Consider the following 25475-nt stretch of genomic DNA (forward strand, 5'->3'; position numbering starts at 1 on the left):
ACATGAGCTCCCATCACAAACCATAATTACAGTTCCATGTCACTATCTGTAGAGTTTTAAAATGGGTATACACATCTGTGTTCCACTCCAGCCACATTGTATAGTCAGAATTATTCTATATCTTATTTCTGTAGAATTATTTCTATATGTTGAAGAAATTCCATACGTAAATTTGCAGGTCAGTCAGAGTTGGCTGGAGAAGGATACAAAGGAGCATTAAAAAAGTGTTTCACACTTTCTTTACTCTTGCCATAATTCTGAAATACAAACACCATTAACTATTTCATCCCTTTTGCCCCCCTTACTTTGGTGGTAAACATTGTCTAATCACGTGTTGATTCCAGTTCTCCCCTACAGAAGACAATAATGATACAGGCATTTAAACAAAGAGGCTTGGATTGAGAAGAAAAATATCAACTACTGAAATTGTCTAAGAGGAAGGAAAAAGGAATTCAGAAGCTTATGGATGAAGAAGGTATCTTGAGGACAGACCACTTTTCCCTATAAAGTATTTCTCCAGAAAACACCTATTAGAACAACATGATTAAGTAAAATAAAGTTGTGCTGATTTTCTGGGTTCTTCAATTAATCAACTAATACTACTGTTTGTTTTTAACTGGCTTTCCTGTGCCACTGGAACACAGAAATGATAATGTGCTTTATTTTCTCTAACTTATATCTTCTTTCTTCTTTCCTCTTCTGTAAAGATGACTTATAATCAATGAAAGTATTGATATGTGAAAGACTAGAGGAAAACAAAATTGTTAAAATAACCCATAAAGAATCAAAGCACTTTCAGAAATTTGAAAAATTAACAGAAATAGCTTTTTAATAGAAACAGTTAAAAGGGAATCTAGAAATCATTTCCAATAATTATGTGGATGTTTTTTCTTCTTAGAAGACTTCCTTGATGAAATAAGAACTCTGGTATAGGTATCTCATCTCCCTTTATCAGTGGAATCAAGTCATGACCAGCTATTTTGACTAGCACTGAGATAGTAGTTTTTGCTTTATAAATGAGAAAACTAAATGAAATAGGTCTTAATTTCCTCCAAATAAATCTTTAATCTTTATTCAAGTATCCAGCACCTATGTAAAACCTAATTAGACCATTTTGTCATTATCTAAAAATTTTGGGGGGTAGATGTGGGATATTGTTTCCTATTTCTGCTATTTGAAGAAAAAATTAACATGTTTGTGAATGAGAAAGCTTAACATTGTAAAGATGTTAGTTCTTCCAAAACTAATTTATAAGCATAGTGAAATTCTACTTAAAATTCTAATGTGATAGTTTTGAGAATTAAACAAAGTAACACTAAAATTTATGGAGGAGCAAATGTCAGTTGATAGTTAAGACCCTTCATACCCACCAAAGTAAAGAGAGAGGATTTACCTGATCAAATAATAATATTATTTTGCCAGATAGATAATCAGATTGTGTATATGTATAAATATACACATACACGTACATATACATATATGTATCAAACACTCATATGTATGTATATTGGCACATCCACAGTAGTGATGTAAGTAGAAAAATGATTACTTAACAAATACTATTGTGAAATAGACTTCATCCTTGCGCCTATAAAAAAATTAATGTTAAAATTGATTAAAGACCTGTGCATAAAAGGAAATATTTACAACCATTAGAACAAAATTCAGAATCTCATTATGACCTTGGGCCTGGGAGATATTTTTTAAATAAGAAACAAATGGATTGATCACAAATAGGGGAAAAGTAATAGATTTGATTATAGTAATATTAAAGACTTCTGTTTAACAATGGGAAGCAAATATAAACATTAAAAAACAACTGGAGAATATTTTTTTAAATATGTGAATGAAAGGGGATTAATAGTGTAAAGTGTAAAGAACCTGCAAGTCAAGAAGAAAACTGTCAGGCAACCCAGTATAAAAGTGAACAAATTGGGGCATCTGGGTGGCTCAGTCGGTTAAGCGTCTGGCTTTGGCTCAGGTCATGATCTCAAGGTCCGTGGGCTTGAGCCCTGTGTCGGGCTCTGTGCTGACAGCTCAGAGACTGGAGCCTGCTTCAGATTCTGTCTCCCTCTCTGTCCCTCCCCCACTCACACTCTAGTCTCTTTCTGTCAAAAAATAAATAAACATAAAAAAATTTTTTTAAAAAAGTGAACAAAGTGTATGAATGGATAATTCACAGGGAGAAAACTTGAATGGCTAACATTATAATAGATGTGTAGTACAATACCATTTCGGTAAATTTAATTCTCAAGTTCAAGTTCTTGGAGTGGGGAAAGGAATAAGATGGGAAATTGTGGCTGTGGAGATGAAAGAAATGAAAACATAAAAAAAGAACATTAATTGATTATTGAAAATAACATGACACAAATGATATTTTATAATCCTAAGAGTGCAAAAGTTCTCATAGGGCCTACTCTCTACAAGAATTTTGCAGATTCTAGACCCTCATTTTAAAGAGTTCTTTTTCTTTTTTAAAATTTTTAAAAATGTTTTATTTAATGTTTATTTATTGGAGAAAGAGACAGAGCGTGAGCGGGGGTGGGGGGCAGAGAGAGAGGGAGACATGGAATCCAAAGCAGGCTCCAGGCTCTGAGCTGTCAGCACAGAGCCTGACGCGGGGCTCAAACTCACAGACCATGAGATCATGACCTGAGCCGAAGTTGGACACTCAACCGACTGAGCCCCCAAAAGAGGAGTTCTTTTTCTTTTCCATAGCCTCCATGACCATGCAAGAGTACCCACGGTTTCAAAGCTCACAGCTGTTTTGAATCAAGGAAATAGAAGAATCTTATCCTACAGATGATCTTGGTGGACTTTATCTAGGTGAAAGGATATGTGTATGGAGGGTTTCGAAAAATTCCACATTAGCTCACACAGGAACAAGGAACAAAATTCAAGAAGGGATAGTGACAATCAGGCCAATAACTGGCCTAAGAAATATGTTTTAAAACTTTGTAGCCTCTGAACAGAGGGTAGCCTATTATAAGGGTCACTGCCTCCCCTTGACAAAGACTTTTTCCTTGACCAAACATTTGGCATGCTCTTCTGAGCCCTTTTTTTTTTTTTTTTTTTTTTTTTTACTAGGTCTCATCCTTGGGCCCTCCCTTCAGTCTACTGAGTCCACTTTTAGGGTGAATGCCATTAAGTCAGTTTAGTGAGAACCTGCTCACCCTTGATCCCTGATTACCCTGGCCTGCCGTCAGCAATTATCCTGTTAGGTCAGTTTAGTAGGATTCTCCCTACCCTACTTGTCTCCTCTTAGTAATTTCCATCCATGGACACCCTCACTGGCTATAAATCCCCAGCTTTTTTGCTGTATTCAGAATTGAGCCTGATCTCTCTCCCCTATTTTGAGAGTCTTGACATCTATCACAATAGTCTTGAATAAAGTCTTCCTTGCCATTTTAACAAGGGTCAGAGCAATTTTTTCTTTAACGACCTGAAACAAGAAGATTTAATGGTAAATAGTAATCATGGGAAGGGAGGGTATGATGTCTTGGGAATGTAGAGGATAAGGTTTTATTGTTTACTGTATGCAAAGGATCTAACAAACTCCAGGCAAATGCCCCTCTTTAAAGGGTGCCAGTATGAAGCCATATATGCTACAGCTATAAGGAAATATAAATCACATCAAACACAGGTGTAGTTCTACCCCCTCTGACCTCTGGAGGAAGACTTCTAGGCATGACTGGTGATGGAAAGCACTGTTTCCTCATTCCTTGTGCATCAGAAGCATATGCTGTCAGTAGTCTCTGATCACCATGATTTTGTCTCCATATGTACGATGATAGTAGCCTCTTAAAAGGAAGCAACTTTTGAGGCAGTTGTGAAGCCTGCCATTTCAGTAATCTCCAGAGGCATTCTTTGACTTTTCCTGTAGTGCTGTGGCATGTTGACAGGGAGTCTGAAAACAAAGAGATGACAGGGAAAGATTCTGCTTCTCATCATCCTCATCATCTCTGTGTCAGAATGTTTTGCCTCTCTAGGAGTTCTTTATTTTGAGCTTTACCAGTGGTGCAAAGGACTTTGGCTTTCCACAAAGGCTGTGCATCTTCTGGCCAGATGTATGCGCCTGTCTGTATTGCCCTCCTTCTGGAGGTGAAGAGGAAGGTAAGCACTTCTGCCTACTGAGCCTGTTTATGTGATTGATGCTGGGACTTCCAATTTTGAGGACAAATGATCCATTAGTAGAAATGGGCACACAGGAAACCTCAGTGCCAATAAGTTAAGTGCCCATCACTGTACTCAGTGAACAGTCTGCTGATCTCAATTGTAGGCAATTAACAGTGATTAGCAAGTGCGTGCTTGGTGGGTGGCACAATGAGATTCTTCTTACTGATGAGGCAAACTCACAAATAACCCAGAGAGGTATTGCTATGAAAATGCATCAAAAAAGCTCAATCACTGTGCAAGGGGGTCTGACCAAAGGAGGACTCTTGTGAATGTTTTAATTTCTCCTCTTAAACCTCTCATTAACTCTCAGACAATCCAGTAATATGGGGGGAGGGCTGGATATTCGTTTAGAATCAGATACTCTTTATGCATCCTGAGTTAGAGAAATTAGAACGAGAAGAAAATAAATCCCCACAAAATTGTGCAACCCTGGGGAGCACAGCTATTTCTTACTTCTCTTGTATTTCCTTCCAAACTAGCACAGTGCCGTGCACCTAGGAGAGCTCAGTAAATGTTGGTGAAAGTGAATTGAAATCAGGTCTCCTTGTCCTAGCTACTTATAATCATGTTAGCCTTTTCTCGTCTCTTCCATTATTTTACGTGTTGCTTTTTAAATTAGTTTTTTGCTACCCTTTCTTTCTCTTCTCCCCCTTTTTTAATCATTAAAACTATATTTGTAATGTGTTTTTGTGTTACATATATATTTGAGAGGTTCGCAAAGTAGAAATTCAATATAAATTTTTATTTTCCTACTGACTTTTATTATAATTTCATAGTAGTCTCATCAATATATTTGGGCTCAAAGGCATGGTGAAGAACAACAAATATCTGTTTCAAATAACTTTCTGCTAGTGGCAATTATCAGTGCCCACAATCAGTGGGCAATTATTCTCCCCTATAGCAGGAAAATAATCAAGTAGACAATTAATTTACATTTTCTTTAAACACCCATATATTAAAACACATTATACAATTTCCACTTCCTTGGGAGTTCTCACTGACTTTATGAGACTTTCGTTTCTAACTAACCACATGAGTTATACAGGTATTCAGAGAAATTCACTAAGTGGAGGAAACTTAACACTGTTTTCAAAAATGTGAGCTATATTATTCCGCCATTAAGTGCAGAATGATCTATGAAGGCAAAGACTACTTCTATACGTTCACTCTAAAATTCCCAGTGCCTAGCTCTAGCACAGTGCTTGACGAGTAGTAGAGTTGAAAGAATAAATTATTTAATTACTCAATACCAAAGCAAAACAAAGATATTACTTCATGAAAACCAAAATATATCCATTCTTATTATTCCTTCTTAAAACTTAAATAATTACTACTTTAAAGTCTTATTTAAGCCTATATACAGCTACATAGCAGAAAACAATACGTTATGCCACTGAAATCATCGATCATGCTTGAAGATGGAGAACTTTATTGCTTAAAACGTACCTTTGTTCAATGTGTAATTTGAATAAGTGATGATATGACCTGCAAGTAAACTATGCATCTTAATATTTAGGGCCAAGGTAAGAAAATGCCTTAACTAATGTTAACAAGAATCAATGCCTAATGGATGGAACTAATTGTAACCTGACTTTTGTTGCAATGTAGGTCAAATTATCCTTACTTTAATGAAACACAGTCTTGCCTGTATTCTAACTATAGTTTTACCAAGCAGTCCTCTGATTATGAATCCGGTTTTTTTAATTATTTTATTTACTTAATTTTATTTATGTAATTTTATTTTTAACCACTTTAATGAGATATGACTGACATACAAAAATCTGTAGATAAAAACTGAGAATAAACAGGGTTGATGGGGGGTAGGAGGGAGGGGAGGGTTGGTGATGGGCACTGAGGAAGGCACCTGTGGGGATGAGCACTGGGTGTTGTATGGAAACCAATTTGACAATAAATTTCATATAAAGAAAAGGAAAAAAAAAGGAAAAAAAACCCAAAAGCTGTAGATAGTGAATGTATACTACTCAATATTTTTAGAGATAAGTATATACCCATGAAACTATCATCACTATCAATGCCATAAACCTATCTGTCATGTCCAGTTTCCTCACACACCCCTTGGTTTTTGTTTCCTTTCATGGTAAGAGCACTTAACATAAGATCTACATACCCTCTTGGCAAATTCATAGCTATGTAATACAATATTATTAATCATGTGCCCTGTGTTGTCCCATAGAACTCTAGAACTTACTTATTTTGCATAACTGACACTTTATACCCTTGGATCGTCACCTCCCCACATCCCTCTCTTTCCAGCCACTGACAACCACCATTCTATTTTCTGCTTCAATGTTTGACTATTTTATTTTTGAGAGAGAGAGAGAGAGAGAGAAAGAGAGAGAGAGAGCGCAAGTGAGGGACAGGCAGAGGGAGAGGGAGAGAGAGAGAATCTTAAGCAGGCTCCATGCTCAGCGTGGAGCCCAATGTGGGGTTTGATCTCACAGCTGGAAGATTCTGACCTGAGCTGAAATCAAGAGTCTGACACTTAATTGACTGAGCCACCCAGGTGTCCCATGTGGTTGACTGTTTGAGATTTCACATGTAAGTGGGATCATGCAGTATTTGGCTTTCTGTGTCTGACTTATTTCACTGGCGCATAATGTCCATGCATGTTGTTGCCAGTGGTAGGATTTCCTCCTTTTTTTAAGGCTGAGAAGTATTTCATTGTATGTACATAGCACTTTTCTTTCTTCATGTGTTCATTCACGGACATTGGGTTGTTTCCATATCTTCCCTATTGTGACTAATTCTCCAATGAACATGGGTGTGCAGGTATTTATTTGAGCTTCTGATTTCAATTCAGAATACATACTCAGAAGCGGGATTGCTGGATCAGATGGTGATTCTCTTTTTAACTTTTTGAGGAACCTCCATACTTTTTTCCATAGTAGCTCCACAGATTTACATTCTGATCAACAGTATACAAGTGTTTCTTTTTCTCCATATCCTTGCTAACATTTGCTAATCTGTGTTTTTTAGATAATAGTCATCATAACAGGTGTAATATCTCATTATGACTTTTGATTTGCATTTCTCTGATGATTAGTGACTTTGAGCACATTTTCATATACCTATTGACTGTTTGCAGTCAATTGTCTATTCAGGTCCTTTATCCATTTTTAAATTGGATTATTTGTGAGTGTTTTTTATTTGCAATTGAGTTGTATGAGTTCTTTATATATTTTGAATGTTGACCTCTTATTATATATGTGTGTATGATCTATTTCAATTTTTTTGAAAATCTTCTTAGTGAAAATGTAAATCTTAGCATTATGTTTTATATGTTATCCAATTTTGAACGTGCTTAGCATTAACCGGTTTTCTAGACATCAAATCATCCCTGAGTGAAATTATTACAATACAGGCTTTTGTTTTTGTTTTTGTTTTGTATGTGTGAAATTGAGGAATAAATGTACCAAGACATAACTAATTTATTATTCTGTCCCCAAATTATCCAGAATAGACTATCTTGGCTTTTACAAATTATCCATCTTAACCATACTCAGTAACCCTTGATCATCATTCAATACAAAATCATTCATGCCTAAACTATGTAAAAGTCTAGGTTTTCTCTGACTTCTGCAAAGCCCTGATTTTGAATAATCTGAGGCCAGATTAATGAGGATTAATTGTATGCCTTCCCTGATGTTCTTTTGACCTTTTCATGTGAATGAATCACGTTAGCCTTCAGCTCTTCTGACTGCTATTTATAGAAGTCTGCAAATATCTAGTAATGAGGTGATTGAAATTGAACAAAGAGTGTTCCAGAGCTCATCTTATTGGGGACAATTAATATCTCCCATCATTATCACCTTAATAACATTTAAATATTAGATCAAAGATTTCTTTCTATGTGCTTTAGAGATGCCTATTTGATTGGTGGGCTTAATAAAAATGGTCAAGGATAACAAAGTACATTTTTACTTGCTCCAAACAGACTTTATATCAGGAAGCAATAACAAAACTATAACAAAGCAAAACAAATAAAACTTCATTATCATCAAAGATATGTAGGTTGTTTTTTTTTTTTTTTTTTTTTTTTTTTGAATTTGAAATTTAAAATGGGCACTTTGGGTAGCTTCTGTTGATGTTCCCTGACGGAGGACCCTTTTGGATCTGTTATTGAGCCAGGGGGTCAACACTTGTCTGAAGAGGTCCAAGAAGTCTAGTTTTATACTAACTCAAACTACAAAAGATCCTAGGGATTGGCCAATCTGGGGGCTTCCTAATAGGTTACTTTTTTAAACTAAGGAAAAGTTTTTTTCAGACCAAACTGTGACCCAGTGAATCTAAGCTGCAGGTGAGTTTTTGGCCTTGCTATAATTTGTTTCTGATGTGTCTGAAGTTGTTGCTGCCTGTAACAGCAACAATTCTTGCAACATGAATATGAATACCCATTAGGGAAGTAGATTTGTTTGGCCAATGTCTCTTGAATGTCATGGCTGGAAAAAACTAATCAAAACAGTCTCATTGATTTTTGCTTGCCCAAGCAAAAGAAGAATATTGTGAAATTTCATACTTTAATTTAAATGGAGTGCCCATCATATACAAGTTACCATGTACTCTGGAGGACACAGAGCACAAGTCCTTTTCCCCCCAAAACTCACAATCTATTATATATATAAGATATGGACAGATAATTACAATGGGAAGTGTTACCTTACATTTGTGTTCACCAGGAAATAACATAAAAAACAACCCAGTGAATTATGAGTGATTTTGAAAATACTTTCAATGTTTTCCTGGGGTTGAATATTGTAAGTATGGAGACCTTAACACATTAAGCTTTGTTTAAAAAATTGAACAGCTTCTCTTATATCTTAAATATCCATTTTGTTTTATTTTAACAAACCCAGATATTTAAGTAGAAATTTCATTATGAAACAGAATTTTCACTTATGATGAAATTTAGAGAGGTGGAGAATGGCCAATGAGCACTAATTGTTAAGTTATTATAATGAAATGAAGACAAATTGTTCTGACACTTTAAAATAATTATAAAGCTGACTCATTGCTGTACTGAAAAAGCTGAGCCTACATATTGCTCCGTCTTTTTGTTCTAATTAGATTTTATTTATTTCCAATATCTTTGTGAGAGACTGAGAACAGATCACAAAAAATGGTCCATTATGCACCTACAGCATTTGAACTTGTTAAAGACAAAGTAATTCTTGATATGGCAGAAATCCATATGACGCCCAGGCTTTCCTCAGGAAAATCATAAACAAATGGCAGCAATAACATCTTTAAATCACTTTCTCAAGTGCTTCTCAGCTGCAGCTTTGACGAATACACATTACACCACTGGATGTGTAATAACTGGGAAGAGTATTTCTAGGAGGAAGAACAGGCTCATCAAAATTCAATTCAGAAAAATGCAAAACAAAACAGAAAGAAAAAGAAAGTCCACAAACTCAAAAACAATCTATGAGGAATCAAATAAGAACTTTGGGGAAAGACTTTGTTGATTTTATTGTTGAATATGCTATAAACAAATATGACCAACATTCTGTACGCACTCTTTCTGGTCCTTGGTTTAGAATAGTAAATTGGCTTAGTGTCTATTGTTTCCTAGTATATTAACTGAAAGTCTTTAACTAAGACCCTTATTTGAAAGCGCTGGGTATTCACATGCTTATAAAAAGCCTTGGACTGGAGAATAGTGAGATGGGTGAGTGGCAATATATTCAATAGCCGTATGGAATGGAGAAGGACCAGCCATAATATGAATATGGCGCTCTGGTGCATACCAGCTGGATGTCAGCTCTCATTGTCTGGTGTTTGTTAGATTTTGCCTTGAGGTGGCATTTCCTCAGGAGAATAAGAAAAGATTAGATTAATGGGAAGCAAATCAAACTGTCCTTTTGCACACAGAGGAGCAGTATGTCAGAGGCTCTGGTGATTGCATCGTTGCACGCATATAAAGGAACAGCTTGGAAATCATTTTAGTTGTTTAGCAAACACTATTAAATAACTATATATTGTTAACCTGGGAGTCTATCTATTAAAGTTTTCCCGTTACATACTCCATTTTATTCAAAAGAAATGATGGAGGTGGAAAGAAATTTGAAGGTCATCTAATAAAGTCCTTTTATTTTACAAATGAAGAAACTGAGGCCCAGATTGATTAAGTAACAAATATTTCTTGAGCATCTACCATGGACTAAGCACTTTCTTAGGTGCTAGGGGTAGAGTGGGGAACTAATGAAACAAGGGAAGAACCCATCCTCTCACAGAGCCTATATTTAGGAGCAGAGAGAGGAAAAAACAGAAGGCAAGATTTCAGAGAGTGATGAGAGCCAAGAAGGAGAGGAAATAGTGGAAATAAAGTGACTGTAGTTGGGGATTGGCCACTTGAGAGTTAGTGTTTAAGGAATTCTCCCTGAGGAGGTGACAAACTGAGACCCAAAAGAGGAGAAGCCATGCTTCCAAAGATATGAGGCAGAACACTTAAATCAGAGGGACAGCAAGGGTAGAGACTAGAGTCTGCCATGCGGGAGAAACAGAAATAAGGCCTGTGTCTCTGGAGTGTGAAGAAGTTGAAGAGGTGGGAAGGGCCGGATCGCTGAGGCCTTTCAAGTAGTAGTGACTAGTTTGATTTTTAATTGTGGAAATTTGTTTATATTTATACTCACATTTATTGCATACTATACACAGCTTGTGTATGGACACATATGAATGGCGTGAGAATAAAATCTACTGTATATTTCTGAAATACCATTCTGGCAGAGGGAAGATCACCTAGTAGGTTATTATGGTTGACCCTTGAACAACATGGGTTTGAACTGCCTGGGTCCCTTTATAGACAGATTTTTTATTTTCAGATAAATATAGTACAATACTATAAATGTATTTTTTCTTATGATTTTCTTAAGGCTTTCTTTACCTTAGTTTACTGTAAGAGCACATATAACAAACTAAATATGCGCTAATCAACCGTTTATGTTCTCAGTAAGGCTTCCAGTTAAAGGGAGGCTATTAGGAGTTCAGTTTTGGGGGAGTCAAAAGTTGTATACATAGACTTTCAACTGTGTGGGGACTGGTGCCCCTAACCCCTGCGTCGGTCAACTGTATGGCTAAGTGAAAAGTGATAATGATAGTGGGAGATGTGGATTTGAGAGAAGATCATGGTTATCATATATTTTGAATATCAAGGTGAGGCAAAAGAGAGAAATTAGGTTACCTCCTAGTTTTTTGCTTGATTATCTAGGCTGATGGGGATGCTGGTAAGCTGAGATAGGTACACTGGGGAAAGAATAGATGTATTGGGGAAGACACTGAGAATTCTCTTGTGGACACATGAACTATGAGATGCCTGTGAGATATGTCCATAGAGATTTTCAGTAGGCTATTGGGCTGTTAGAGTGTAAGTCTGGAGCTGAATGAGGTCAGCACAGCAGAGAGAAATTTGGGAATCATCCGCATGCTGAGGGTATCGGAAACCCTGGGGCAAGATAGGGTCTCTTAAGGAAGGAGAGCAGATGGAGTAGAAGACTGAAAGCTAAGTCCTGGGCCCCTCCAAAATTCAGATTTTGGAAAGAGAGAATAGACAGGAATAAAGGCTGAGGAACAACAGACACTGAGGTAGAAAGAAAAACAGGCGAGGTAATGTCAAGGAGGTCCACGGGCAGGCATTAAATCCTAGGTTACCTAACTTTTAGACAAGTCATGTCTATAATGCCATGCTGCCCTTTTCCTAATTCTTGTTTATGGCTACTATTTTACTGCAAAATAAAAAGTGAGAAGCTGAGGCAATCAGTGTCTAAATCGAACTTAATCTCTTGCCCGGTGTTAATGCCTGATGTGCTTGTTTTTGCTTTGGTTGACTTTGGTCACATTTTTGTCACATATTTGAAACTAGATTTCTTGAATTTGGAGTGCCTTCTGGTCTATTTTTGATGTGCCTATTAAGGCCTGGTGATGGTCAATCTGGTGATGTTTGGAACCAGGGTAAGATGTGATTTTTTTCCTTCTTCCTGTCTTTCCCACTGTAATTATCTCCTTAATAGTATTTCACAGGAGGCAGCAGCTTCGAGTTTTAGTCTTTCTGACATCCAAACCCCAAACCTCAGCTATAGCTTTATATATCTTTGCCCTTTACTTGTTGCATTGATTGCCAAATCTCACTGCTTCCCTTTATATTTGTAGCTTTTTTCTCTCCCTCCACTGCTGCCCAGCTCTCTACCTGAATGATTCTCTTCACTGAAACACTTTGCTTGTAAGCAGTCCATCTGTTCCATTCCTGCCTACTGCCAGTGTTCAAATGATTCTTTCTGAGGTTCTGGCATTTCCATTCTTACTCTTAAATCCCACAGCGGCTTCCCATTCCCTAAAGAATTAAGTTCACAGTCTTTGCCCTGTCAGGTGTTGGAGCTCTGAATGATTTCCTTTCTCTCGTCCCATTCAACATGTCTGACTTCTTTCACTTTTCCTAGGTTTTCAGAATTCTTTTGTTCACAATTATTTTGAATTTTCCTTTCATCAGGCCTATTTTTTTTTTAAAGAGCCACTGGAAATACAAGAAAAACAAGATGATTTTTGTCATCTCTTGCTGAAGTATAATCTGTTACGATATGTGTTTAATGTGTTAAATTTTATCTAATAAAGTTAATGTGCAGCACAGCTAGAATTATCTTACCTCATGGCTCCTCTTAGAACTTACTTAGTTCAAGCCAAAAAGGACCTGACAGAAAATGACCTAATGATGCCTTTCAGGAAAGTACAAATAAAAGCCTTGCACAAATGTGGGGCTCTGAAATGAGCCAATAGGGTGAATGGAAAAATGTTCTCTCTTACAAAGTGCCTATTTTTACTTTATTTACTTTGAACCCGGTTCCTGTTAGGCAGCATTAATATATAGGCAGTAGGGTGCTCAAAACGAAAAGAGGAACTGAGTTAGTAAGCACCGGTTGCCATGGGGGTAGAGACCTGTTTGTGTCACAGATCTTGGCAAAGATCAAGCTGGAGATCAAAGGCTTTGATAAAATATGACTGAGCTTAGCAGCTTGTCACCTCTTCCCACAGCCATGGGGAGTAGTTTGTGACGGTGACTGTCTGCTGCCTGAGGTGTGCCTCTGACAGGGAGTCGCATGAGAGCTGCTGGCTGGGCCTGAGGTCAGCCTGGGTGGTAATGATGATGATCTGGGCTGATAGAAGAGTTGAGGTGCCAGGTTCTAGCAGGAGTTAACAGATACCAGGGTATTAAAGCAGCCGAGCTCACTGTGATCTCAGACAGATGTGACAGCAGCTGGAGAAAGCTATAGGAGCAAAACAAGCAGCAGTGGCTTCAAAGAGAGCTGAAAGATTCCAGCTTTATGTTCCCTTTCCGACAGGAAAGGCGTGGGCCTACAGTTTTCTATCTCTGCCACTATTTTTAAAGGGCTTACCGTTTGCCGGCTCTGACTATTCCTTATGCTTATACACACCACCTAAACCCACCCCTGAAAGGTATGTGTTTCCATGGGCCTGGTATAGATAATAAATACTTGGCATTCACCATAAATATCTGCTGAAGGAAGGAAAGAAGGAAAATGGGAGGGAAATTTGGATGGAGGGTAGAACTTATGTGTAAATTTCCAGCTAAGTAGTACTCAGGAGACCAAGACTGGTGTAGTGAGTAGGTTGCAGGCAAAATGGCAACATCTGAGGAAGTAAACTGTTTCTTCATTTTCTCCACAATACCTGCCTGTGAAACTTCCACTGTTACATATTTATTCCCAAATGGCATAAACCTCTTCAGACTTCAAGAGTTTCTTATAAAAAATGTAAATAACTCTTGTGACGGAATGCACTTAACTGTATGTTTGGCTGAGAACTAGTTATGCGCAGGGCCATTTTGGAAAGGGACACAGATGGGATATCTGGGTAGGTATACTTCAGATTTCAAGAGGAGTGTCGATTTCAGTCCAACTCAGAAGAGTTAGGAGCAGCTACTCCCATTTTACAGTCTGGATACAGCTAGCATGGACAAAAAGAATCTGGTCTCACCTGCTGTCACTACAGAAAGAGACCTGTAACCTTATTTCAAATGCTACGTCTGATTCATTCCATAGAAGTATTTTTGTCCTAGAGCAAAGTGCAACCTATACAAGCAAAGGTACATATATATGCAAAGATATACATGAAAACGAGTTTCTGTGTGTGTGTGTAGTTGGGGAAAAAGTTCACCAATAACTCACAGAGCCCAGATACAGAGTTTCAGACACTGCCACATTACCATACTATATTATTTACCCAGGAAGTAAACCTGGAGGGTCAGCACCTCCAATGACATGATGAACCACCAATCTCATTTATCAACCAATCAATATCAACCAATCTCATGTATTAGTCTTACTCTCACTTTTAAATAGCTATAGAAAACAGTTCAGATTTACAAAATGGGTGACAGAATCATATTCCACTCCTAGACACTAATGGGTCTCTAAAGCAGCATCAGGGAATCTGGTTGGATTTCACTGTCACTATTGTTTTCTAAAGGCAATTTGCGAGCCTGGTAAAGTGCAGAAATTAACGTGCAGTGAGTGTAAATTCAAGTTTCAAATAATTAGCCTCCTGTGGAGCAATTCTTCACCTTCAAAAAGTATTCCTGTACTCTCCCTGTTATTTTGACGAAGGCCAATTGGCCAAGACTTTGAATTGCTTGGAAAAATTCCTCCCGGAATGAAATGAAGAAGCTGTGAGAAATGAGTAATTTGTATTCATTGTTTTGGTACATGTTTGTGACACAGTGCTTTGGGAAATATTCAAACCTATGCTAATTTGAGATTTTGGTTGCTCTGTGACCCTGCCGGTTATTTCCCACTGTTTTGCCATTATCATACTCGGCTGGCCCAGTCTGGGTTCTGTTTCGGAAACAAATGAGACTGGATTTTGCTCAACTTCTGCTTGAAGTTTTTCATTGTTTGTAATTGGCTAGATGACTTGGACTATGTTAAAAAATACATTTTTGAGCATATTTGATCAGTAATTTTGTAATTCAAGGGAGGTAAGTATCCCAATCAATTATTCAATATGGGCTTTGGTGCACGTCCTATCTAAGTATGAATCTCAGCTCTATCACTTGCTAGCTGTGGTTATTGGACAAGTAATTTAATCTTGCTACACCTCAGTTTTGTCATCTGTAAAATAGGGATGGTACCTCAAGAATCTGTGTTGAGCACAAAATGAAATAATGTGCATAATATTCTTAGCTATTAACACTTTAAAACATATTAGGTGATGGGTTAGAACAGCTGTGTCTGGTAGAAATATAATACAAGGCACACATTTAAAATTTTCCAGTAACTGCATTAAAAAGTAAAAAAGAAATAGGTAAAATTAATTTTAATTATACATTTTATGGACTCCACTATGTCCAAACATCATTTCAACATGTAATCGATAAGAAAATTATTAAAGAGCTGTTTTACTTTTCCGTCCCTTATTACCAAGTCTTCACAATCCCATATGTGTTGTATACGTACAGCACATCTCAATTTGAACGGTAAATTTTCAACAGAGTAAAAAGTAGTCCTGGAAAAACAGTAAAGTCATATTTAATGAAAAACTATTTTGCTCTGCTTCAGTTTATAAATTAAAATGAATTAAAACTAAATAAGATCAAAAGTTCAGTTTCTAGTTGCACTAGCTGCATTTCAAGTGCCCAATAGCCACATGTGGCTGGTAGGTAATGGTATTGGACATCTCAGGGCTAGAAAGTAGGTGCCCAGAGGCTGTGGACCTCAGCCTTCACCTGTTTAGTCTCATTAAAAGCCTTAGCTGCTCACTTGTCTCTGCTCTACTTTTCCTACTCATGGAGAAAAGAAAAAACAACAAAAACCAGAAAACGAAAAAAGAAAGAAAGAAAAGAATTAAGTGGTTGCTCCTTGACAACCATCTGCGTCGACCAACTATTGGAAAAGATGGCAAGAGAAGTTGAATTTCATGGCAACGTTTGTTGTTTGGGCCAGATCTCCTGCCTTGAGAGTCTCTCCTTGGAAGGTGGAAGCAGGAACATTAGTAACGCAAGCAAGCTCAGTGATCATGGGTAACCTTGTAATATTAACTGTGGTGACAACACAGGTAGGGCCACGAAGAATGAAGTGAGTCCTGGAAGAAGCCCAGGTCAGAATGTTATTGTGATTAACTTCTTTTGCACTTGGGAGGCCAAGCTGAGCTGCAGTGGGTTGTGACCATGAAGCTGAGAGCCTTGCTGCAGAGCAGATTTACAACGGTGTGGTGATCACAGCAGTAGCAGGGAGATCGATTCAGTTGTTTCACAGAGCCTTCTACCACCCAGTGATGAAGGAAATGCAAACACCCCAAAGCCACAATCCCTGCTATCTTCCATTTATGGATAGTATAGGTGGGGAGATCAGACATAAGCAAGGGAAGATTTTAATTCCATATGGGATAAAAATGCACAACAGCATTAGAAACATGGTTAAAAAACCAAGAATACTATTACTTACTAAATTGATGGTATCAGTAGTAAAGGATGTTGGAGTTCACATGTAAGGAGATTAAGACTGGGTTCATCTGAGAAGGCAGGCAAAGCCTGAGGATTTTTTTCTCTGAAGTCAGACTGAGCAAAAGCACTGGTGAAAGTACTTTGTATGCTGGTACGGAGAATTCAGAAGTGAATAGTTGGAGCTAAAAATGTGAATAGGTGTGTTCAAGATGCTTTTTTTTTCTCCAGACAATGGACAATCCTTGAATTTACAAAGCATGAGTGATAGGATCAAAGAAAATTGATTTTAAAGGAACATAACTGTTATATACGTTGGTACAGGATTGCATAAGTTTTCTGAGTGATTGAATTTATAATTTATCAAAATCCTCATTAATAATTGTGTGATAAAGACAAGCAGGTGTAATTATCTCCATGTTTATATGAAAAAAATACTCAAGATAAAGTGGTTAAGCTAATTGTCCAAAGCCACAAGACTAGTGAGTGGTCACGAAGGACTAGAATTTGGGTATCCTCATATTCAGTCTAGGGCTATCTCCATTATATATCAGTATGTCTTTTAGAGGTAGAATTTCTTAATAAAGGTGACATCCCTGGGTAATTCCTGCACTCTTTGATCTATTAAAAGCAATTATTTGGACTATCGTCAGACAATATTATCAATATGAAAATTTGGCCATTAGTGTTCTCCTTTCAGTTTTTCAGCCTCCCTCTAACCCCTCACTAAGCCCAAATTCCTAGTGTCTTCATTGTATAACCAGAATGGTTAAGATCTTCTGCTCCTGGGACAAAAACCTTGCTTCTTGACCATCTTGCCCACTTAAAATGTATCCGTCTCTTATTTTTTCTGGAAGTGCCCAACAGTTTGTAGCCAAGTGTAGTTACCAGGCAATGTACATTAACCTCTGATAACATTTTAATCAGCGAATTTGTTGCTTTTCCTTTATAATAATGCTTAGACTTGTTTATGTTTATGATCAGGACTTTATCATTTCAAGTCTTGGGGTATGAGTCAGTAGAAATACTTTTACCCCTCTCTTCTTTCTCAGGCTGGCCTCCTTTCTTTCTTGCATGTGCCCCATCTTACACTGCTTACTGAATTCTGGCCAAGTGCTAGCCTGTTCAAGCTCCATTCAAGAAGCTTTACACACATTTGTTTCTAACCCTGTAACGACCGGGCAAGTTAGCTGTGATCAGCTGGTATTTATCTGGGTTCAAAGCCCAGGCTTTCCCCCTATGTTAGATTGCTTAATGAAATTTCCAAATGGCAGCTGCTCCGGGATCTTGTCTGCCTGATTGTTTTAACTCAAAAGGCAACAACCCAGCTGTCAATTCCTACTAATTTCGAGGGCAATATTCAAAGCTGCCAAATCCTCATGTGATCTTATCTACTCTGGAAACTTTTTTCCTTCTCATGGGCAATATCTTTTAACGATAGACATGAAAAGTCTTTCAAGTCCAAAAATTCCTGCCCCAGTGTTCACTATGCTCTAACCTCATTGGTGCCGAACTGATATTGTCCATTTTTAAGCTAAATTCATTGATGTTGATGCTGGTTGACTAGTAATGTTTGCCACCCACTGAGGTCTAATCAGTGGTTTTGCTTTAACAAAATCAGTTTAACACTGATGCTTCTTGTCAGTCCTCCTTTCCTTTTACCTTCATTCCATTGGTGTGCATACAAATAGATGTGCAAAATGCTTGTTCTAGGGTTATAATTCTACCAAGCTAATCAAGAATAGATTGGCACCAGGGCACCCGGTGGCTCAGTTGGTTAAGTGTCAGACTTTGGCTCAGGTCATGATCCAGCGGTTCGTGGATTTGAGCCCCACATCAGGCTCTGTGCTGACAGCTCGGAGACTGGAGCCTGCTTTGGATTGTGTGTGTGTCTCTCTCTGTCCCTCCCCGCTCATGCTCTGTCTCTCTCTCTCTCTCTCTCTCTCTCTCTCTCTCAAAAATAAATAAATAAATAAACATTAAAATTCTTTTTTGATTTTGACAAATTCTTTTGATTCAGAAGTAGATGAAACTTGTTCCAGATATGTTTTGTTTGACTCACAAGGCATTATTTATGCATTTGAAAAATTAATCCAACACTACAGACATTTGACAAATACACAAATACTAAGGATTTTTTGTTTTTCTTGAAAAAATGGCATGTTTGGCCACATTGAACTCACATTTCCAAACGATAACATTTGAATGGAATTGAATATTAACTATCCCCTTTGTCTGATCTATCTGGGCTTCTATTACTCATCCAATATATTATGCATTACAAATTGTATGCAGTCTCCTTCACTCATTATTATTTCTGTGACTTTCTTAGGTATGTGAGATTGTAACCTTTTCTCTAGACATTTATTTATGTAGCAAAAAGAATATTTTGCAGTTAGATAGATGGATATCCAAATCTAGGTTTTGCTCTTTATTAGCAGGACGCTTAGAAGTTATACTTTTTGTAATCCAGCTAGGGTTCCTAACACAATATCTGGCACATAGAAAGTGTTTATTACTTGGTAAGTGGTTTTACTGCCTCTGCTACTATAAGTACTGTTACTATTACTGTTGCCATCATTATTACTATTGGAGTCCCATTTCCTAGATTCTGGACAGAGGAGTCCTACTCTGATAATTCTCAGAGTTCTCTGTTTCCAAGAGACATCACCAGGTTAGTAACTCTTACGGGGTGCAGTAGAGGTGTTAGCCTGGTCGTCCTCGAACTTGTAGTTGATGCCCTGTGCTGATCTTTAAATGTTTGTCCTCAGAGAATAAGGTGGCACCTGTCACTTGCCATCCACACTCTTTCATGTGATATTAGGATATGGTGAGAAGTTGTTTTTTCAACTATTTGAGATCTTTCGTTACCAACCTTATTTTCTATGAAGGAATTGCCTCTTGCTTGAAAAATCAGAACTTTTGTCATCCGGAATAAAAAGTTATCATGGTTTAACAGGGCTTTAGCTTTAGTTACTTAATAAAAAGAGAGAGTATTAGTTGTAAAAATGTCTTTCTTAATAGGTCATAATGAGCAACGTGGACTTTGTTAGCAAAATTTCATTAGCGTAGTATTATTAGTTTTGTGAGAAGGGAATACTCCACTTACTTGAGTATTACCAGGGTTATATTTCCTGGAAATTTTGGGCTTTATTATAAATGGCATTATTTGAAATAATTATTCATGCAAACAATATTGCAAATGAGAACTTGGTCCCAAGAGAAACTCATTTTTATTGTATCATAAAATAAAATTTTACTTTCTCATCACTGTGATAATTACCTCAAACCTCCAATTCAATCTTTTCTCCCTTTACTCAGAACTACCCCATATTTTCTCCAAGAAATTTCCAAAGTACACCTGCTTATGAACCCACACCCTGGCTTTCTTCATATCAGATTCAATGAATTCTCTTTGTTATTGCCTGTGACCAGCATCTCTGCTTGGTCATGGGATTTCGTCACTCTTGCCTACTTAAGGCCTCTGCTCTGGTAGTTCTTCTCCCTTTCCATCTCCTCCTTTAATCAGTTTCTCTTCTCCTTAAGAATTCTCATTAGTACACAGACTTGCTATCGTCTTCCATTAAGGAAATCCTTCCTCAATCCATTGTCCTTCCCGTGACTGTCACATGCCTCTGATTTCTTCTAAAGCAAAAATCCTGAAGGAATTGTCTCTACTTACTTTCTTCACGTCCTAATTTCTAGTCATCTCTCTAGCCCATTCCAGTCAGTATTTTGTCTTCATTAAAAGTCCACTGAAACTGGACATAACTATTGACTGCCATCTTGTCAAGTCCAATGACCCATTTGCTGTCCTTTTCCTACGTAAGGTCTCAGCAGACTATGACATGGTCAAATAAAGTTCTATAGAAGGTATAGAATCACTCCACATTTTCTCTCTATGGTTTTGCCAGCCTTTTATCAGCCTCTTTGGTAATTCTCCTCCTGTTACAGTGTCTAAATGTGCAGTGCCATAATTCAGCTATAGGTCTCTTCTTTTCCTAGACTCTCTCCTAGGTCATCTCATTCAGTTCTGTAGCTTTAAGTTTCATGTCTCTGCTGGTGACTTCTGAACTATATGTCCATCTTTAGCTTTTCCTTTGGCTTGCTCTATATTCAACCTCTGCTTGAATGTCTAATAGGCATCTCGAATGTTATGTGTTAAATTGAACTCTTAATTTCCACCTTATCACTTCTCCTCTCCATGTTGAATTACTTTGAGTAAATGGTACCACCATTCATGTATCCCAACATGTATACCTGCACCATTTTTATCCCCACAGTCCCTTCTCCACATAGAAGACAGAGTGATTTTCTTTTAAACATAAATTAGATCAAGTAAGTTTCTCTCTTAAAGCCCTTCTGTATCTTTACATTATATTCAGAATAACCTCTAAATTTCTTATTGCTCTGATAATATCTTATATGATCTGGCTCCTGTCTGTCTCTCCAGCCTCATCCTACCACTCTCTCACTTGATCATTCTATTTTAGCTATACTGGCCTTCTTGTTACTTAGACACTCTAAGCTGGTCCTTGCTTTGCTTTATAACATAGGCATTTTCTATGCCCTCCACGTGGAATATTTCCTCCACCTGAGCTTGCCTTATTGCTATCATTCAGGGCTCTGCTATGGATTGAATTGTATCTCTTCCAAATTCATATGTTAAAGCTCTAATCCTCAGTGTGGTGGTATATGGAGATGGGACTTTTGGAAGATAATTATGTTTAGATGAAGTCATGAAGGTGGACCCTTATGATAGGATTAGTGTCCTTATAAGAAGAAATACCAGAGAGCTTTCATGCACTCACTCTTTCTCTCTCCTCACCATATCAGGGCACAGTGAGAAGGTGCACATCCAGAAGCTAGCTACGTGCCAGAAGCTGACCACACTGGTGCCCTATTTGAATATCTAGCTTCCAAACCATGGAAAACTAAATTTTTGTTGTTTAAATCACATAGTCTATGGTATTTTGTTAGGATACTGTTTAGATGATGTTTAAAGAATGCATAGGATGATAATCCATATCAAGTTCACATTTAAAAATCTTATAATAATTTAGTTTTAATATTTCTGTTGGGTCCATTGTCAGCACTCAGGAGTCTATTAAAACTGAATCCTTTTTATGCCTGAGGGGCTTACGTTAGACATGCTGTGGAGGGTTGACTATGCTCCACGGCTGCACAATTAGTTAATTCATGGAGATTTTTAACACCACACCAAATCCTATAATGTCAGCTCTAAATCTTACCAAAAAGGACCAAGACATTGCAATATGAGAGCATAAATTTGATGAGTAAACACAGGATTTGTTCAATTGTTAATATTTCTGTGTGAATTATGGCAATATTTAGTGTTTCTGTATAGTTGTTCTAGAATTATGCACAAGCAGATCATCAATTTGTAATTAAATACCACACATAAGTTATCTTTTTAAGTTCAAGGTGATTGTGAAATTCATGTGTTTTTCAAGTATTTCATTAGTAGAATGGACAATGTCTTGAAGTTTGCATTTGATATTACTTATATTGCTCATGTACTAGTAAAACAAACATACATACTGAATTTTGAAACTTTTTTGTGTTGAAATTAGATATGGCATTTCCACTGACTTTCCATTCAAACATTTTGCCTTTGGTTTTTCAAAGACCATTTCTGAAAGGGTTGCCCATTAATGGTGGTTTAAAATGAAACAAAACATCAACATTGCTCATTGGTTTCTCTGGTTTTCTTTTTCCTTATTTCATTTTTAGTTCTTTTCTATTTGTTTATTGTAGTGACCATTTTTTGTGGGGGGGGGCGATCTCCAATTTGCCAGCCTCCGCCAGAGGTCAGATGCAGGTTGCAGTTATATTTTCTGGATACTTACTAGGGACAGGAGGAGGCATGAGGAGACTCAGTGGTATTCCAATGGCCATGGAGATGGATCTGGGGATAAATGTCATTATCTTTGTTCTCCTAACACCACACTTATTGAACAAAATGTCTATTTTGAAAGGAATAGAGGAGACAGGAATTAAGCTATTAATTGAACTCCTTTTCTGGGACTTAGTTATGACTCTATGAGATTGCGTGTTACCTGTCTCCCACTTATAATTGTTAGGACTCAGAAATGAAATTCAAGTAGCATCTCTGATAGTCCCAGAATTCCCTTAGTATTTTTAAAAAATGAGTTGCCTGTTTGGGGAGACAATTGCATAAATGAGATTTTGCAACTATGCACTCAATGTAAGAGAGTCAGGATTTGCACACTGGGCTGGCCATTTAGTAGCAGTATAACATTAGGCAAATCACTTTATTATTATGTACCTCTGTCTGCAAAATGAAAGTAACATCTGTCTCATTTATTTACTCCATCAACATTTGTTGGATGTTTACCTATGAAAAGATTAAGTTTGTGGTGGGGATTAAATAACCCAGGAATGTGTAAATGTCTAATGTAATGCCTATCAGATGAAAAGTGATACATATTTTCGTGGCATTAGAATCGAAAAAGGACCAACATTTAACTAATAATTATATTTTTTAGAGTCTTATTCTGATTGAAAGTTAACTTGGAGTAGATAGTTTAGGGACTCTAGGAGTTCTGAGTACCAAAACTAAAAATACTCCCCTAACAGATGAATCAGCTACTGGGCCTTTGCTGAGATACTACATCTTCTGTTATAAAAATGTGTCTATTTTCTGTTCATTCTATATTTTAGTCACTATCTCCTTCAGAAACAGAGGCCTCCAACAAAGTTAAATTGTGGGCCATCTGGCTTCTGGATTGTGAAGAAAATCCTCTTTCTGAACTTCAACCCAATTCTGCTCTTTCTGCTTACTTTATAGTATTGTTTGATGTGCCGGCTGCAAGAGGGTAAAAACTGAAATCTCTTCATTGCTGCAAAAACGAAGGACAAATAGCTTCCTAAAGATATGCATAGGTTTCTTATAGTTTGCAAACGGTCAAATTTCAATTGGTTTAAAGGGCTGTCAGTGTCATGGTGAATGTTCAGTTGATTAGCTCCAGTGGCTGTTACTGAATGCTCAGTTGACCCTAAAAGGATGAGGAAAAGTTGATTCCTCGAATCGAGGCTCTGAAACTTTCTGTATCTGATTTTCAGCGCTCAGTCTATATGGTCGCTTTTCTTTGAGACTTAAGAGAATCTTAGACTCATGGCATGTACCAGATTGTTTTATTTATGATAATGTTTTAGTAATGCAGACACAATTGTTGTTTTGCTTCACATAGTTTTAAAGTGGTAAAATCCTGAGGCTTAAACAATAAACATAAAATAGGTCATAGAACAGACAGGTTTCCCCTGCTCTCTGAACACAGAGCTTTCATATGAAACCTCTCTCATAAGCCAAGATGGCAGAAAGTGAAGTAGAAATTCACACTAATTATATGGCAAATTTTTTGAGCCTTCTCAGAACTCCCCAAAATAACCTCTCTTAAGCTTTTGTGATACCTTAGGACACATCTTGCTAATGGACACACAAAAATAAAGATAAAGCCCAGATACTCACAGACACAGTTCAGAACAATGATGGCTGGATGCTGAGATGCTGAGCATAGTTCCTGGAAAGGAGCCTAGTGAATGTGCATTGCCTCTGGAGGAGCTTGCTCCAAAACCAGTGATGGATGCTATTTCACTTTCTGCCTTTTTTCATAAAAGTGAAAATCCTCTTCTGATTTCATTCAGTCAGAGAAAACAGGTACAAATGTTAGGTCTTTCATAAAAAGTGAAGCGGCATAATGCGAAGTTGTTTTTTTTTTTTTTTTTTTTTTTTTATTTATTTTGGGGACAGAGAGAGACAGAGCATGAACGGGGGAGGGGCAGAGAGAGAGGCAGACACAGAATCGGAAACAGGCTCCAGGCTCCGAGCCATCAGCCCAGAGCCTGACGCGGGGCTCGAACTCACGGACCGCGAGATCGTGACCTGGCTGAAGTCAGACGCTTTACCGACTGCGCCACCCAGGCGCCCCATAATGTGAAGTTTTGAAAAGTGCTGGGGTTACCTGTATTGGTTTATTTGTTGTCTCTCAAATCTTTTGTAATAATTCTCAAAAGCCTTCCTAAGTTATTACTGCATTTTACCCTTTGAATTCAAAGTTGGAATTTGGTCCAAAAACAATGATCAACCAAGTGGATAAAAAGGAATTTATAGATCATCTGAAGATATGATACATCCACTTTCCCCATTATCTTGTTTATTAGTTGATTCCAACTGATTACTGCTCCCTGAACAATCTCATGCAATTACCAACTAGGAATATTTCGCAGTTTCATATACAGGCATTACCACAAATCTTCAAATTTTAACAATTGCTATTTTCTTTAAAAATTTTTTTTTAACATTTATTTATTTTTGAAAGAGAGCGTGAGCAGAGGAGGGGCAGAAAGGGGGAGACACAGAATCAGAAGCAGGCTCTAGGCTCTAAGCTGTCACCACAGAGCCCGAGGTGGGGCTCGAACCCACAAGCTGTGAGATCTTGACCTGAGCTGAAGTTGGATGCTTAACCTACTGAGCCACCCAGGTGCCCCTAACAATTGCTCTTTTAATCACAGGATTGCATTGAGTGATAGGAAGTCTTGGCTATATTATTTTCTCCAAAGTAGTTTACTTGGTGATCCCAGGCTAGTCACTTTTACCCCGTTTTCCTTATTTGTGAACCAGGGTAATGCCACATGCCTACTCACAAGCATGTGGTGAGGATTAATTAGATAAATATCAGCAGAGCCCTCTGAGCTCTTTAGGATTGAGGTGTTTATCCATCCGAGGTATTATTATCATTATCATGCCATTCTACTTTGATCATAAATAAAACTCATGGTTGATAAAGAC

General features: G+C 37.5%; 1 long non-coding RNA gene across 3 annotated transcripts in view; it reads left to right on the forward strand.

The window, feature by feature from the left end:
- LOC131507518 (uncharacterized) overlaps positions 1–589 on the forward strand; it is a 52737-nt gene extending 52148 nt beyond the window's left edge. For all 3 annotated transcript variants that reach the window (XR_009259538.1, XR_009259536.1, XR_009259537.1), the window contains exon 6: positions 345–589. This is a non-coding gene — a long non-coding RNA (uncharacterized LOC131507518). The remainder of the gene's footprint in view (positions 1–344) is intronic.
- The last annotated feature ends 24886 nt before the right edge of the window (positions 590–25475 follow it).

Source organism: Neofelis nebulosa, chromosome 3 (assembly GCF_028018385.1).
Source record: "Neofelis nebulosa isolate mNeoNeb1 chromosome 3, mNeoNeb1.pri, whole genome shotgun sequence".
Classification (NCBI taxonomy): Eukaryota; Metazoa; Chordata; class Mammalia; order Carnivora; family Felidae; genus Neofelis; species Neofelis nebulosa.